The sequence below is a fragment of the Notolepis coatsorum genome, assembly GCF_963971535.1.
Source record: "Notolepis coatsorum genome assembly, chromosome: 9".
NCBI lineage: Eukaryota > Metazoa > Chordata > Actinopteri > Aulopiformes > Paralepididae > Notolepis > Notolepis coatsorum.
The window spans coordinates 10,180,144-10,194,250 of record NC_140173.1 but is presented as its reverse complement, the minus strand read 5'-3'; the positions used below and the strand labels follow the sequence as shown (position 1 = coordinate 10,194,250).

Here is a 14,107-nt window from a genome sequence, read left to right as displayed (position 1 = left end):
AAGCACCAGGAGCTCCACACACGCGAGAAGCCGTACACCTGTGGCCAGTGCAGTAAAGGCTTCACCACATCCTCCAGCCCCAAGCAACACCAGAAGACCCACGCCGTGGGGGTAGTAGGGGACAAGCCCCATCGATGCACACAGTGTGCGAAGTGCTTTGCAACCGCGGCTAACTTGAAGGAGCACAAGAGGGGGGTCCACTCGGGAGAGAAGCCGTACAAATGCAACATGTGCCGGAAGAGTTTCGTTCGCAAGCGCCACCTGAAGAAGCAAACCCATCACCTGCAAACGGGAACTGAAGTCCCCGACCATCAAGGTGGATTCCCATGACAAGATTGTCATCCGTGTGAGAAAGAGCGTCCTACTGACTAGCCACTACACCGGCGGGCCCTCGCCCTCCATCAAGTGGTACCGCAATGACGAGGAGAGGACAGCGAAACCAGCACAACACATTCAAAAAACGCCCTGACCACCATGTCTCTGGGCCTGATGGGAGCCAAGCGTGAGCACAGTGGCAGACATGTGGTGGTGATGGAGAGCAGCGCAGACAAGTGACCCTTGACAGGGAATGGACGGCGACCAGTGAATATTCCCGACTGCATCGTCAAGAAGAGACACATAGCAAATGAGACATGTGGACCAAGAGACTTCTGAATACACATGGTCCAAAAATGTTATGTATTTATTTACTTTTTACTGTCTTACTGCCACACGACAGGCTCACAGAAACATCAACTGAATGTACGATACGTTCAACACACAGCAGGTCACCACAGAAGGACACATCCCCGACCGAGAACAGATGATCAACACTTCACAGCAACTGTCAGATTCACAAACAAGAACTGTAATTTTATAATGACAATGAGAAATGATCACAGAGTCACATTGCAAAATGGTATTGTTAAACAGGGCAGAACCAGTTGGATTGTTCCAAGACACCAAGTTTGTTTTGACCACAGAACAATGCATAACGATTATCATAATCACCTTTTATATTAACCACTAGGTTAACGGTTTTCAATTTTATTTTGACACATTAGCCACTAAGGTAATGTCTATTGTATGTATTTATTTAATTTGTATGTGTTACTGTTTGGCCCTGCCACACGACCGACAGAGAACACCTTGTCAACAACGACGCAACATCATTCAGATTAATACCTTCACAAGCAGGAAACTTTTCACACAATTGTATGTATCTGCAAAACGATGAACTAGGGATGTGATGAAAAGAAATCAATGAGAAAGCATTAACAATGGTTAGTAATAATGAGCTAAAATGTATTGCTGAAGGAAGAAGTGACCACATGATCACATTACATCACATTAGAATTACTTAGGTTACAAAATTGTATTGTCAGACAAGAAAGAATCAGTTGTTTTATTCTCTCATAGAAGAGGACATGTAACGTTGTTTTGCACCTGTATGGTGAACCATTGATAGTATATGCACTAGAATTACATACAGAAGCGATGCATAAGACGTTTTATCTCCTCATTTATAGAGAAGAAATGGAGAAAATTGCCTGATTCTAAGTAAAGACCAACAAAGCTGACACTCAAACTCAGATTAAATACAACTGGATCCTAAGTAATTTCATCAAGAATCATCACAAAATGTGCAAAAATATATATATATATTTGTGAACAGTTTCCCATAAACAATCATGTTAGTTTTATTAACCACCAGGTTAACGGTTGTTAAAATGTTTTTGTACACATTAGCCTTATGTGTAAATCCGATTCCTAATAATTATGAACACAATTTTGTTTTTTCACCCTGTGCATTCTGACCACACAGACAGTGCATGTATTTAATTGGTTTATTACGATGCCTGTATGCACAACGATCACATTAGCTCCCCAGAATCACGACATGAACGACTGAAGGTATGCCAAGATATTTGCACAGCGATAGCTTCTAATGATTATGTTAATTGTTGTTTGATATCAGAGATGAGGACCAATCATTGATATAGGTATTTTGAGCGATTAATAAAAGAAAAGGGTGATATCTTCCCACATCTCTGATATCAAAATAACACAGACCGCAGTCCAGTCGATCATGTCATGAATCATGTATGTAAATAATTCTATTAATCATGTATGTAAATAATTCTATTTTAAACTATTATCCCCACTTTTACCTGTTCCAAACAATCCTGGTATATTATACATTAATCTCACCCACATTATAAGAAAGAAAAGTGAGTATTGTGGTATAATATATCCTCATGTAAATATATCCCCCTCCCCTGTGTTCCCCTTACCTGTGCCCCCCCCCCCTCTCTGTGGAATAATCACCCCCCTCCCCTGTGTCCCCAAACCTGTACCCCCTCCCCCCCATCTGACCTATCAAATGGGACCACACACCCCCTTTGTTGAACTATAAAGGGCTCTTCCCGACCACTATCCAGGGTCGTCTTACCTGGGTAATTTCAGCTGATCACCTGGGGCGAGAGCCTCAGCCATTCTCTCTATGTATTCTATCTGCTTGGTTAATAAACCTTGTTATTATCCAAGCCTCGGTTGACTGAGACATTCTTCATCAGGATATCTACAAATATCCCACAGTACCTTTTTTCTGCACTTTAGTCTCTAAAAATGTGATCTATCTACGTGTTGTAAAAGAAAAAATCCAAACTTAAAATAATTTATTATCATTATTATTTATTTAGAACAATTTGTTAATATATACTGTATATAATATATAATATTGCAGCGAGCGTTGTCTGCATCTAGCTTTGTAAAGTGTAACAACACTTGAGACCGTTTTCGGCTTGCCATTGCCCCGACTGCTTCGTTGTTGAATCAAGTCAAATCCTAGGTAAGCGTGTATTGTCCGTGTGAACGTTGACGTGAACGTGCGGAACACTTCATAGGTTTCATTTCGCGGTAAACGAAACGTCGACGTCATCGGACTTTAAAAAAAATTATTTGGCACCGGTGGTTCTCACGTGAATCGGTACTCGGTAGTACAGACGTGATTCGGTCGGTACCCATCCCTACCTATGACCTCACATTGTGTCGACTTAGGTGTTTATTGCACGTTTGTTTGCTATCTGTTCAACTAACTGAGCTGATCTCTCTCCTAAGTATGCACATAATAATAATATTAATAAATGTGACAACACAGCGTATCCCTTGTTCTAATTTCTGTTACTTTTGATTGATTGATTGATTGAAAAGTTTATTAACAGATTGCAGAATGGGTACAGTACAGTACAGCTCAATACATACAATTGTTAAGGGGATGCAGACCAGAGAAAGACTTTTGTCTTGTTTACATCAGGGTCCCCCATTTTCAATTCATCATAACATATATGACATACATGACATACAGATAGACAGTACTGCTACATCTATACATTTATGACATTTATCAGATTTGCAAATACAGTACCGTTTGTGATACAAAAGTGTCCAGAAAAAGAGTGTATATACATTTGACGTAGAAACTGTACATTGGAGGAGGTTGGGTGGGTGGGGTGGGGGCTGTACATTGGAGGTGGGGGGGGGGGGGGGGTTGGGTAGGGGGACACGCACACTGTACACTGTACATTGGAATACTGACAAAGCCATACATGGTCATTTACTGTACAACTGGGTTAGGACATTTGTAGGGGCCAGTTCCGAATTGCAGTCTCCCGTAGGTGTTTTTTTAGAGTGTTTTTGAAAGTGGGTAGTGATTCACATTCCTTTACAGCTTTGGGTAGGGCGTTCCACATTGATGTGGCATAATTGCGAAACGTGTTTAGTCCCTTGTTTGAGCCGAATCTGGGTTTAACATGATTTGTGGAGCTCCCTCTGGTGTTGTGATCGTGGTATTCACTGACCTTTGGGAAGTATTTTGACATGTACATGGGTACCTTGGTCGCGTAGTGTATCTTGTAGACCAGGCCCATTGCAAGTTGCTGTACTCTGTCGTCTACTCTAAGCCATCCTAGGTTGTCAAAGTGGGCAGGGGTGAGGTGGGTTCTAGGAGTCAGGTCAAGCAGTAGTCTGACTATCTTGTTTTGAGATGTTTGTAATTTGTTTTTTAGTGCCTTTGAGGTGCTTTGGTACCATGAGGTGCAAGCATAGTCGTAGTACCCTTGAATGAGTGCTCCTGCCAGAGTCTTCAGGGTATTCTTGTTTACCAGAGAGGAGATCCGGTACAAGAATCGAGTTCGTTGGTTGACTTTTTTTATTACATTGGATGCCATTTTGTCACAGGAAAGATTAGCCTCTAGGATGGAACCCAGGTAGGTAATTTCATCTTTCCTTGTGACAATATTGTCACCCACTGTAACCGAGAAGCCGTCGGTCTTGCTGAGTTTGTTATTTGAACCGAAGAGAATGGACTCTGTTTTGCCGATGTGTAATGATAGTTTGTTGTCGGCGAGCCATATGCAGATTTTGCCTAGTTCCGAGCTGAGGGCTTTTTCAACCTGTAACTTGTTCTTGTCTTTAAAAGGTGAAGTGTCTGTTGTGTTCAAAAGAACTTGGATACAACAATAACACCTCACCGAAGCTGAGGCATTATAGAGCCTTGCATGAGAACAAGGAGCCCAACCAAGGTGGACCAAGCTCAGGTAAGCCATTTTAGGATGCAAATGTAACCTGTGTGTTACGTCTGTGTTGTCTCCGACTCAGCTTCTTCCCCCAGGCCATCAGAACACTGAACTCTCCACTCACAAATACACATGAGCACACACACAGACACACACAGACACACACACCACTCATGCGGCAACCGCAAAAAAAATCACTTTAAACAAAATGTCACTTTAAAAAATTGAATCTTTAGAAACACTTTAAAAGAAGGAGGTACTGTATTGTAAATTGCATAGTGGTGTATATAAGAACCAGTTTCTCAGGAACCTATCATGTCTTTTTTTTTACCATGCATATCTTGTGTCTTATCTATTTTATTTTTTCGATGCCTATTTTATTCCTATAATCCTATTATACATATTTAAATCAATATCTTCCTTTTGAATAAAATAGGCTCAGGAATCAGGATTGTTAAAGCTAATTAGCCTAATCCATGTGAAAAAGAGTAGCATATAGTAAATGTATGCACACACACACACGAGAGGGAGAATAGATTATAGCAGACTTAATGATGTTACAATAATTTTTAAGTGAAATATTTATTATCATCAACTATCAAGTTCGTTTTTATAGTGTACATTTTGGCTACTTCATTGATCATCATCATTGAACGTACAGAGAGAAAGAGAGACCCCCCCCCTTTCCTCACTATCAGAACTCCATGAAACTGATTTCTGTGCCTGTGAGCTAGCTTAGCTAAGTTAGCAGCTAAAGTTAGTTAAAAAGGTGTTTAAACGCGACTGGCATATAGTAATGGCGAGGATATAAAGCATGTTAAAGACGCATTTATTGGACCCGTTTCTCACGGAGTTTACATAGAAACAGCGCGACTCCCAAGAGGAGTTATCACAGGCTGTAGAACGCAGGGCTGAAGAGTAGAGCCATATGAAATACGTTTTATTTTTTTCCAAATTCCATTTAATTTTTTTCCAAATTCCGTTTTAATATTTCAGAATTCTGTATTTTGCTTTGTACGCTCATTTTACCATCAGAAATAGTGTCTAATAAGTGGGAATGAATAAATGTCCACAATTTAATAAGATATAACAGTCCATTTAATAGGGCTGTCTTAAATACTTCGAAGCTTCGTTCGATGGGCATGGGATTCGAATATGAAAAGTTCATTGTACTGCTTTTATAAAGCCTCAAATGACGGCTTACAATATTTCATGAAAGCAAAGTGTTTTGTTTGTCTAAGATTTAAAAAGGTTTAAACTTTACAGCACTGACAAAGTTGAACAAAGTGCTGTACAAGTCCCACAACATAAAAAAAAAAGAAAAAATAGTTGATTCCATTTTTATTGCTCAATTCCGCGATTCCGTCCGCGATTCCGTGATCGCGGATTCCATATGGCTCTACTGAAGAGCTGCCAAGCTGCTTCTAAACTGTAAAGTGTGGGTATCAGCCAGGCTCAGCCCCTCCCTTCCAGCTGGAGCGAAACATGGAAGCTATGTGACTGTCGAGTCCTGGCTCTAGGCAGAATCACAAATAGTGGTCTAAGAGAAGTTAATTCTATCACCGCCAGTGTCAAAATCCGTATAAATAAAATCATTAAAAAGGCTGGCTCAGTGATTGGCCTCCCTCCTGATTCCTTGGAGATCATTATTGCCAAGCGAACTAAGACTAAATTGAACACACATTTTTTGAAGGCCACCCTCTGTACAATATATTTGATGCTCTGAGAAGCTCATTTAGCTATAGATGCCTGGTGTGCAGTTGCTTGGTTTCACCTCATAGGCATCCGAAAATACTGTGTTACAAATTACACTATTATACTGTATATTCTGTTTGGCAGAAACTAAATTAAATTCCATAAACAATCTTAACAAATATTAAATATTAATATCATGCTGGACCTACAAAAGGCCTTCGACACTGTCAATCACACCATTCTGATTGACAAGCTAAAAGCAATTGGTTTTGATAGTCTATCAGTGAGCTGGATGCAATCCTACCTGGAGGGGAGAGAGCAGATGGTGGAGGTAAACGGTACCCTATCCCCCCCCCCCTCACAGTAAGCTGTGGTGTTCCACAAGGAAGCATACTAGGTCCACTACTAATTTATGCAAATGACATGTCGTCAGCTTGTGACTGCAACTTGTTCCTGTTTGCGGACGACTCAGCCCTGCTGGTCTCTGACAAGAACAAGTTACAGGTTGAAAAAACCCTCAGCTCAGAACTAGGCAAAATCTGCATATGGCTCGCTGATAACAAACTATCATTACACATGGGCAAAACAGAGTCCATTCTCTTCGGTTCAAATAACAAACTCAGCAAGACCGACGGCTTCTCAGTTACAGTAGGTGACAATATTGTCACAAGGAAAGATGAAATTACCTACCTGGGTTCCATCCTAGAGGCAAATCTTTCCTGTGACAAAATGGCATCCAATGTAATAAAAAAAGTCAACCAACGAACCCGATTCTTGTACCGGATCTCCTCACTGGTAAACAAGAATACCCTGAAGACTCTGGCAGGAGCACTCATTCAAGGGTACTACGGCTATGCTTGCACCTCATGGTACCAAAGCACCTCAAAGGCGCTAAAAACAAAATTACAAACATCTCAAAACAAACTGGTCAGACTACTGCTTGACCTTACTCCTAGAACCCACCTCACCCCTGCCCACTTTGACAACCTAGGATGGCTTAGAGTAGACGACAGAGTACAGCAACTTGCAATGGGCCTGGTCTACAAGATACACTACACGACCAAGGTACCCATGTACATGTCAAAATACTTCCCAAAGGTCAGTGAATACCACGATCCAGGGTTCGAAATTAACGGGGGCTTGGGGCATAATGCCCTTGAAAATGGACAAAATGCCCTCGAAAATCAGTTAAGGGGGGCACAAAATGCCCCTGACAGTTTACTAATTATATATATATATTTATCCGGTAATGGCGCGTCTGTGTATCATACGGTTCAGATGACGCGCAAAAAAAAAAAAATCATTTGGCGGAGGTGAGCACTGGCTGCAGGCAGCAGCAGCACTGCAGCCAGGTGCTAGTCAGTTTGTGTACAAATGGCAAGCACAATCTAAATCAATCTTCATTACGACTTTAAAAACATAGCCATTAACATTACATAGGCCTACACACATCTTGCCATAGCGTTAGCAGTTTGTACAACACAACGCACGTTTTAACTATAGAATCAGCCCGCGAGGTAATACAGTCAACGAAATGTTACCGTAGCTACTAGCTAGCAGAGGAGGAAATGGGAGTCTGAGAGGCGGAGTGTTTAAAGACAATGATAGGCGTTTATTCAACATCCAAGAAGGCTAACATACAACTGTGTTTACTAACTCCAACCGGGACTATTGCCGCTTTCCCACTGCATGCCATCACCTCCTAACGTTACCGGAGCTGATAATAACATTGCCTGAGCTGAAGGTGCGTGACACTAAAATGTCCGTGGGGACCCGGCGGCTTATAGCTTATCCGCAACAGTAAGTGACTTCCGGGGTAGGCCTGATTGGCCCCGACAGGCACGTGACGCGCAACTTTCTCTGCCGCGCGGCACGCTCCGCGGAGCGGAGCGGCAGAGCTTGCGGAATGATGTAACCGTCCAAATCCGCTATGACTTTCATTCGGCGCTTCAGCTCACCTGGCAGAGCAGCGGTCCTGCGGTCCGTTGTTGACGAGTTCGAATCCCATCAAATTTTTTTTTTAACGTGATTTTTTTTTTTTAACGTGTATTCTTTTCGCCGGTTAAGGTTAGGCATGGTTAAGGTTAAGGTTAAGGTTAGGCATTGTTTCGGAGTTGGTTAAGGTTAGAACGGTTAAGTTTAGGCGCTGTTAAGGAGCTGGTTAAGGTTAGAGTTTGTGTTAGAGAATGGCAATAGACAGCCTATTTCCGCGCGACAGCTCTCAGCAGCCTCGTTGCGCGTCCTGAGTTTGCCGCGTCACGTGCCTGTCGGGGCCAATCAGGCCTACCCCGGAAGTCACTTACTGTTGCGGAACAGTTACAGGCGACCCGGCGCCAACCCATAGATAGTTCCAACTCACCGAATTACGTAATCCACCACAGTTGCACTCAATATTTAAATAATGTTAGTCTAAATAAATGTAGACAGATACATAATAATTTCAAGCCGAACACGAATCTTTCCATTAAGAACTGACAATCAGGGAATTTAAACATGGTTGACATTGTTTTTTTTTTTAAAGAAAGGAAAGTCTAGTGCTGGCTGAGCATATTGTTTGTTTGCACAGTTAATACTACAAATGTAGCCTATATTTTTCAGTCAGTTCGGTCTTTGTGTGCCAAACATTATTTAAGGCTGTAAACACTGTAACACTGTAAACTTTTTTATTTTTTTTTAATAAATGAGAAGCATGTTTAGATTTGAGTGTTACATTTTTTTTTTATAAAAATGTACGTATATCGAACCGAACTGAAAACTGTGACCCCAAAACCGTGATACGAACCAAACCGTCCATTTTGTGAACCGTCCCACCCCTACCGTTTATCATAAAAATTCAGTGCCCCCGAAATACAAAAAAAAGCCCCCGAAAATCAATTTCTAACCCTGCCACGATCACAACACCAGAGGGAGCTCCACAAATCATGTTAAACCCAGATTCGGCTCAAACAAGGGACTAAACACGTTTCGCAATTATGCCACATCAATGTGGAACGCCCTACCCAAAGCTGTAAAGGAATGTGAATCACTACCCACTTTCAAAAACACTCTCAAAAAACACCTACGGGAGACTGCAATTCGAAACTGGCCCCTGTAAATGTCCTAACACAACCCCCTCCAATGTACAGTAAATTACCAAGTATGGTCTTGTCAATATTCCAATGTACAGTTTTGTTTGTACAGTTGTACAGTGTCCCCCCCCCCCCCCCACTCCTACCCCCCCCCCCCCCCCCCCCCACCCACCTCCAATGTACAGTACCCCCCACCACCTACCCAATCCAATGTACAGTTTCTATGTCAAATGTATATACTTTTTTTTCTGGACTCTTTTTGTATCACAAACAGTACTGTATTTGCAAATCTGGTATGTCATAAATATATAGATGTAGCAGTACTGTCTATCTGTATGTCATGTATGTCATATATGTTACGATGAATTGAAAATGGGGTACCCTGATGTAAACAAGACGAAAGTCTTTCTCTGGTCTGCATCCCCTTAACAATTGTATGTATTGAGCTGTACTGTACCCATTCTGCAATCTGTTAATAAAGTTTTCAATCAATCAATCAATCAAATATGACCCATATTCACTTCTATAACAAATATGAAAATAAAACACATTATAATCACACAGTATCATTAACATTCAAATACGGCTTTAGTCACCTTAGAACAACATGTAACTCTGTTGTGTTATAATAACAACAATCACACTAGCCAGACTCACCTTATATGAACTGGTGTGGATTAGCTATAAGGCTATTAGGCCTACAGCCTTTGATTACACATATAACGACGTTTTCAAAGGAAACAGACACAAACATCTCCATACCTGTGTTGACACACATCAGATGCAGCATCATTGGGTTTGGTGTGAAGTAGCTTGGTTTCACCTGATAAACAGAACAGAACTTTACGATCCACTCAGCAACCAACTAGCTGCCCCAGTCTGCATGGAGCACTGAGCTGGTAGCTAGTAGCTAGCTAGTTAGTAACAGTCAATAGTAGTAGTTGTTGAGAGCTCCTCACTCTTCCCCAAGACAAACACCCCAAGAGAGCGACCACTCCACCTAATAACGTCTCAATAATAATATACAACACATTCAACAGCTTACATATAAGTCATAGACAACAGCTAGCAGTGAAGCAACACGACACACTGTGCTGTAGTGGATCTTGTAGACCAGGCCCGTTGCAAGTTGCTGTACTCTGTCGTCTACTGTCAGCCATCCTAGATAACTATGTTGTTCTGTGTCAAAGGTTCCTTTCTGCTGCTGCTGCAAGGAAGGAGCGATAAGAGGAACACAATGTGAATATAACTGTACTTACGTGTTGATCCAGTACAGTTCTGTTCTCCACAGAGACGTTAGCAGGAGACTCGTTTCATTGCATCCAACGTCTCTGGTCCGACTCACAACAAAGGCAACAACAACACAATTATTTTTCCGTAGCCGCGTTTCTCGGAGACGCTCTCTGATTGGCCGACGCCTGTTTCTACACTGGTTAAGCTTAGGCGCTCTTTCGAAGTTGGTTAAGGTTAGAGTTTGTCTCAGAGCAGGGCGATAGAACCATAGGTTCTATATATATCTATGGATAGAACGCCAGGTAGTTTGCAGGCTGTTCGACGAGGAAATGGGCAAAGACACAGCTCGTGTCCACCCAACCTCCTCCAATGTACAGTTTCTACGTCAAATGTATATACTCCCTTTCTTGACTCCTTCTGTATCACAAACAGTACTGTATTTGCAAATCTGGTATGTCATAAATGTATAGATGTAGCAGTACTGACTATCTGTATGTCATGTATGTCATATATGTCTATATGAATTGAAAATGGGGGACCCTGATGGAAACAAGACAAACGTCTTTCTCAGGTCTGCATCCCCTTAACAATTGTATGTATTGAGCCGTACTGTATTGTACCCATTCTGCAATCTGTTAAATAAAGTTTTCATTCATTCATTCATTCATTCATTCATTCATTCATTCATTCATTCATTCGTCACGCGATTGGGCAAACATGTCAGTGGCCAATCAGAGAGCGTCTGCCAGAAATGCGGCTACGGAAAGAAATAACGCACCCAAGAGCACGTAATGACGTCACGGTGGGAGTGTTCAGAACTATAGCATAAATCTGCAGTTCCGCAGCCGCGTTATTTTTTTTCCTAGTCGCATTTCTGGCACGCACACACACACGCACGCGCACACACACACGCACACGCACAGCTGTACATCTCCCCTTCTGTGTGTCTCGTCTGATTATTGTTTTGTATTTTTCCAAAAAAATTATTAGTTTCTGTTTAACCCATTCACTACCACACTACAGAAGTTAACCTTTCACTACCACACTACAGAATGTTAACCTTTCACTACCACACTACAGAATGTTAACCTTTCACTACCACACTACAGAAGTTAACCTTTCACTACCACACTACAGACGGTTAACCCTTTCACTACCACACTACAGACGGTTAACCCTTTCACTACCACACTACAGAAGGGTTAACCTTTCACTACCACACTACAGAAGGTTAACCTTTCACTACCACACTACAGAAGGGTTAACCTTTCACTACCACACTACAGAAGGTTAACCTTTCACTACCACAATACAGAATGTTAACCCTTTCACTACCACACTACAGAAGGTTAACCCTTTCACTACCACACTACAGAAGGTTAACCCTTTCACCACCACACTACAGAAGGTTAACCTTTCACTACCACACTACAGAAGGTTAACCTTTCACTGCCACACTACAGAAGTGAACCTTTCACTACCACACTACAGAAGGTTAACCTTTCACTACCACACTACAGAAGGGTTAACCCTTTCACTACCACACTACAGAAGGTTAACCTTTCACTACCACACTACAGAAGGTTAACCCTTTCACTACCACACTACAGACGGTTAATTTGGTAGTGAAAGGGTTCACCTTCTGTAGTGTGGTAGTGAAAGGGTTAACCTTCTGTAGTGTGGTAGTGAAAGGGTTCACCTTCTGTAGTGTGTTAGTGAAAGGGGCTTTGTCGTGTGGTAGTGAAAGGGTTAACATTCTGTATTGTCACAGTGAAAGGGTTAACCCTTTGTCGTGGGGCAGTGAAAGGGTTAACCTTCTGTAGTGTGGTATTGTAGGTGAGGAGGAGGATCTTGTAAAGACAGCTGGATCTCTCCTCTTTATCTCGGGGTACTTCTGCCTGATGTGATTTCATTTCAGGAAGAAAAAAGTGTTTAATAAGAAGCAATAAAGTCAAGTCCAATTTGCCATCTAACAAAAATGGTGCTTGCTGATGATGTGTTTAATCACTTGCCATGCAAGTCCAGTAGTCCTACACTGCCCTCTGCTGGCAGAATATCACAATGCAATTGTAATGTACCTGTAGAACAATATGAAAGCTGAAGAGGATGAAGAAGATTATTTTTATTGTCAATGTACACAAGGCAATTGAAATATGTGTTTTCGCATTTAAATGGTAAATGATGCATTTATATAGTGCTGTAAAATGTTTTGCTCCATTCACTCACACGCCGATGGCGGAGGCAACCATGCAAGGTGCCAACCTGCTCATCGGGAGCAATTAGGGGTTAAGTGTCTTCGATACACTGCCTGGGAGGCGTGGGAATCGAACCGGGAACCTTCCAATTACCAGAAGAATACTCTACCTCCTGAGCCACTGTCGCATATAGTTACACACACACAGTCCCCCACACATATGCATTTCATCAGAGAGGTCAGAGTGCAAGGTCGCACATAGTGCAGTGCCCCTGGAGCAGGTTTGGGGTTCAGTGTCTTGCTCAAGGGCACTTAGGCAGGATGGTGGGCATCGTAGAAGTACTGTAACACCAGCCACCCTTCAGTCACCAGCTCACAGCTGGAATACACCCTCCTGTCAGTGGCAGGGATCGAACCGGCGACCTTTTGGTTACTGGCTGGCCTCTTTACCTCTCTAGACCGTCAGAAAGCTGCCTTCTATGTTAATAGAAATAGAATAGAATAGAAATACTTTATTCATCCCGAGGGACATTTGGTTCTACAAATCTCTCACAGTAAACAGTAAACATTTAGGGAGACAAAACAAAAGTCACGAATAAGAATAAAAATAAGACTAAGAATAAAATTAAATAAACATAAAATACAGAGATTTGCACTACAACTCATACCTCATTGCACCCTCCCCTAAGTTGTACCTCATCCCATTTCTGCATTGTACTGTATATTGTATTGTAACTCAGTTACACATTTCTTCTACTCTGTATTGTATATTGTATATATGTATATTGAACACTTTAGTTTACACTTGTTTAGGTACTTTTGACTTTCTATTTTTTTTTTTTTATCTTTTTCCCCCTCCATTTTCCTCCGATTTTTCTCCCATCCCAATGTTAGTCGTATGCCAATTCCCAGTCCCTTCCTGGTCGCTGCGCACTTACCCCCCACAGTCAGATCATCTGGGAGAGTGGAGGCTACCACGTGCTTCCTCCGACACACGTCCAGCCAATCACCGCTTCTTTTCACCTGGCAGCGCGGATTCTCATTAAGAGGGCGTAGCGTGTGGGAGGATCACACTATCCCCCTCAAGTCCTATCCGCGCTTAGCAGGCGCCCCGACCGAACTGTAGGAGTCGCTGTTTACAACGACCCGGACCCACCCCGCCAGCTTCTCCCACCCTCTAATACTGCCAATTGTATTAGTGTGGATGGCCAGCCAAGCTGGTGACAACCCCAGAGCTGTGAGCTGGATTCGAACAGGCGAATCCAGCTCACAGCTCCGGGGTTGGTGACGAACGCAATCTCCGCTCGGCCACCTAACCGCCATTTTGACTTTCTATTTTTATACTTTGTCTATTCTTTATC

General features: G+C 42.2%; 1 long non-coding RNA gene across 3 annotated transcripts in view; it reads right to left on the bottom strand.

Moving 5' to 3' along the window:
• The window catches only part of LOC311234039, a 66,935-nt gene extending 56,278 nt beyond the window's left edge, over positions 1 to 10,657 (bottom strand). For 2 of the 3 annotated variants that reach the window (XR_014620059.1, XR_014620060.1), the window contains exons 1-2: positions 10,579 to 10,650; positions 10,082 to 10,142 (exon numbers count right to left, since the gene is read on the bottom strand). This is a non-coding gene — a long non-coding RNA (uncharacterized lncRNA). Of the gene's footprint in view, positions 1 to 10,081; positions 10,143 to 10,578 lie in introns of all 3 variants that reach the window. The other variant, XR_014620058.1, reaches the window with a different exon arrangement.
• Positions 10,658 to 14,107: the final 3,450 nt, after the last annotated feature.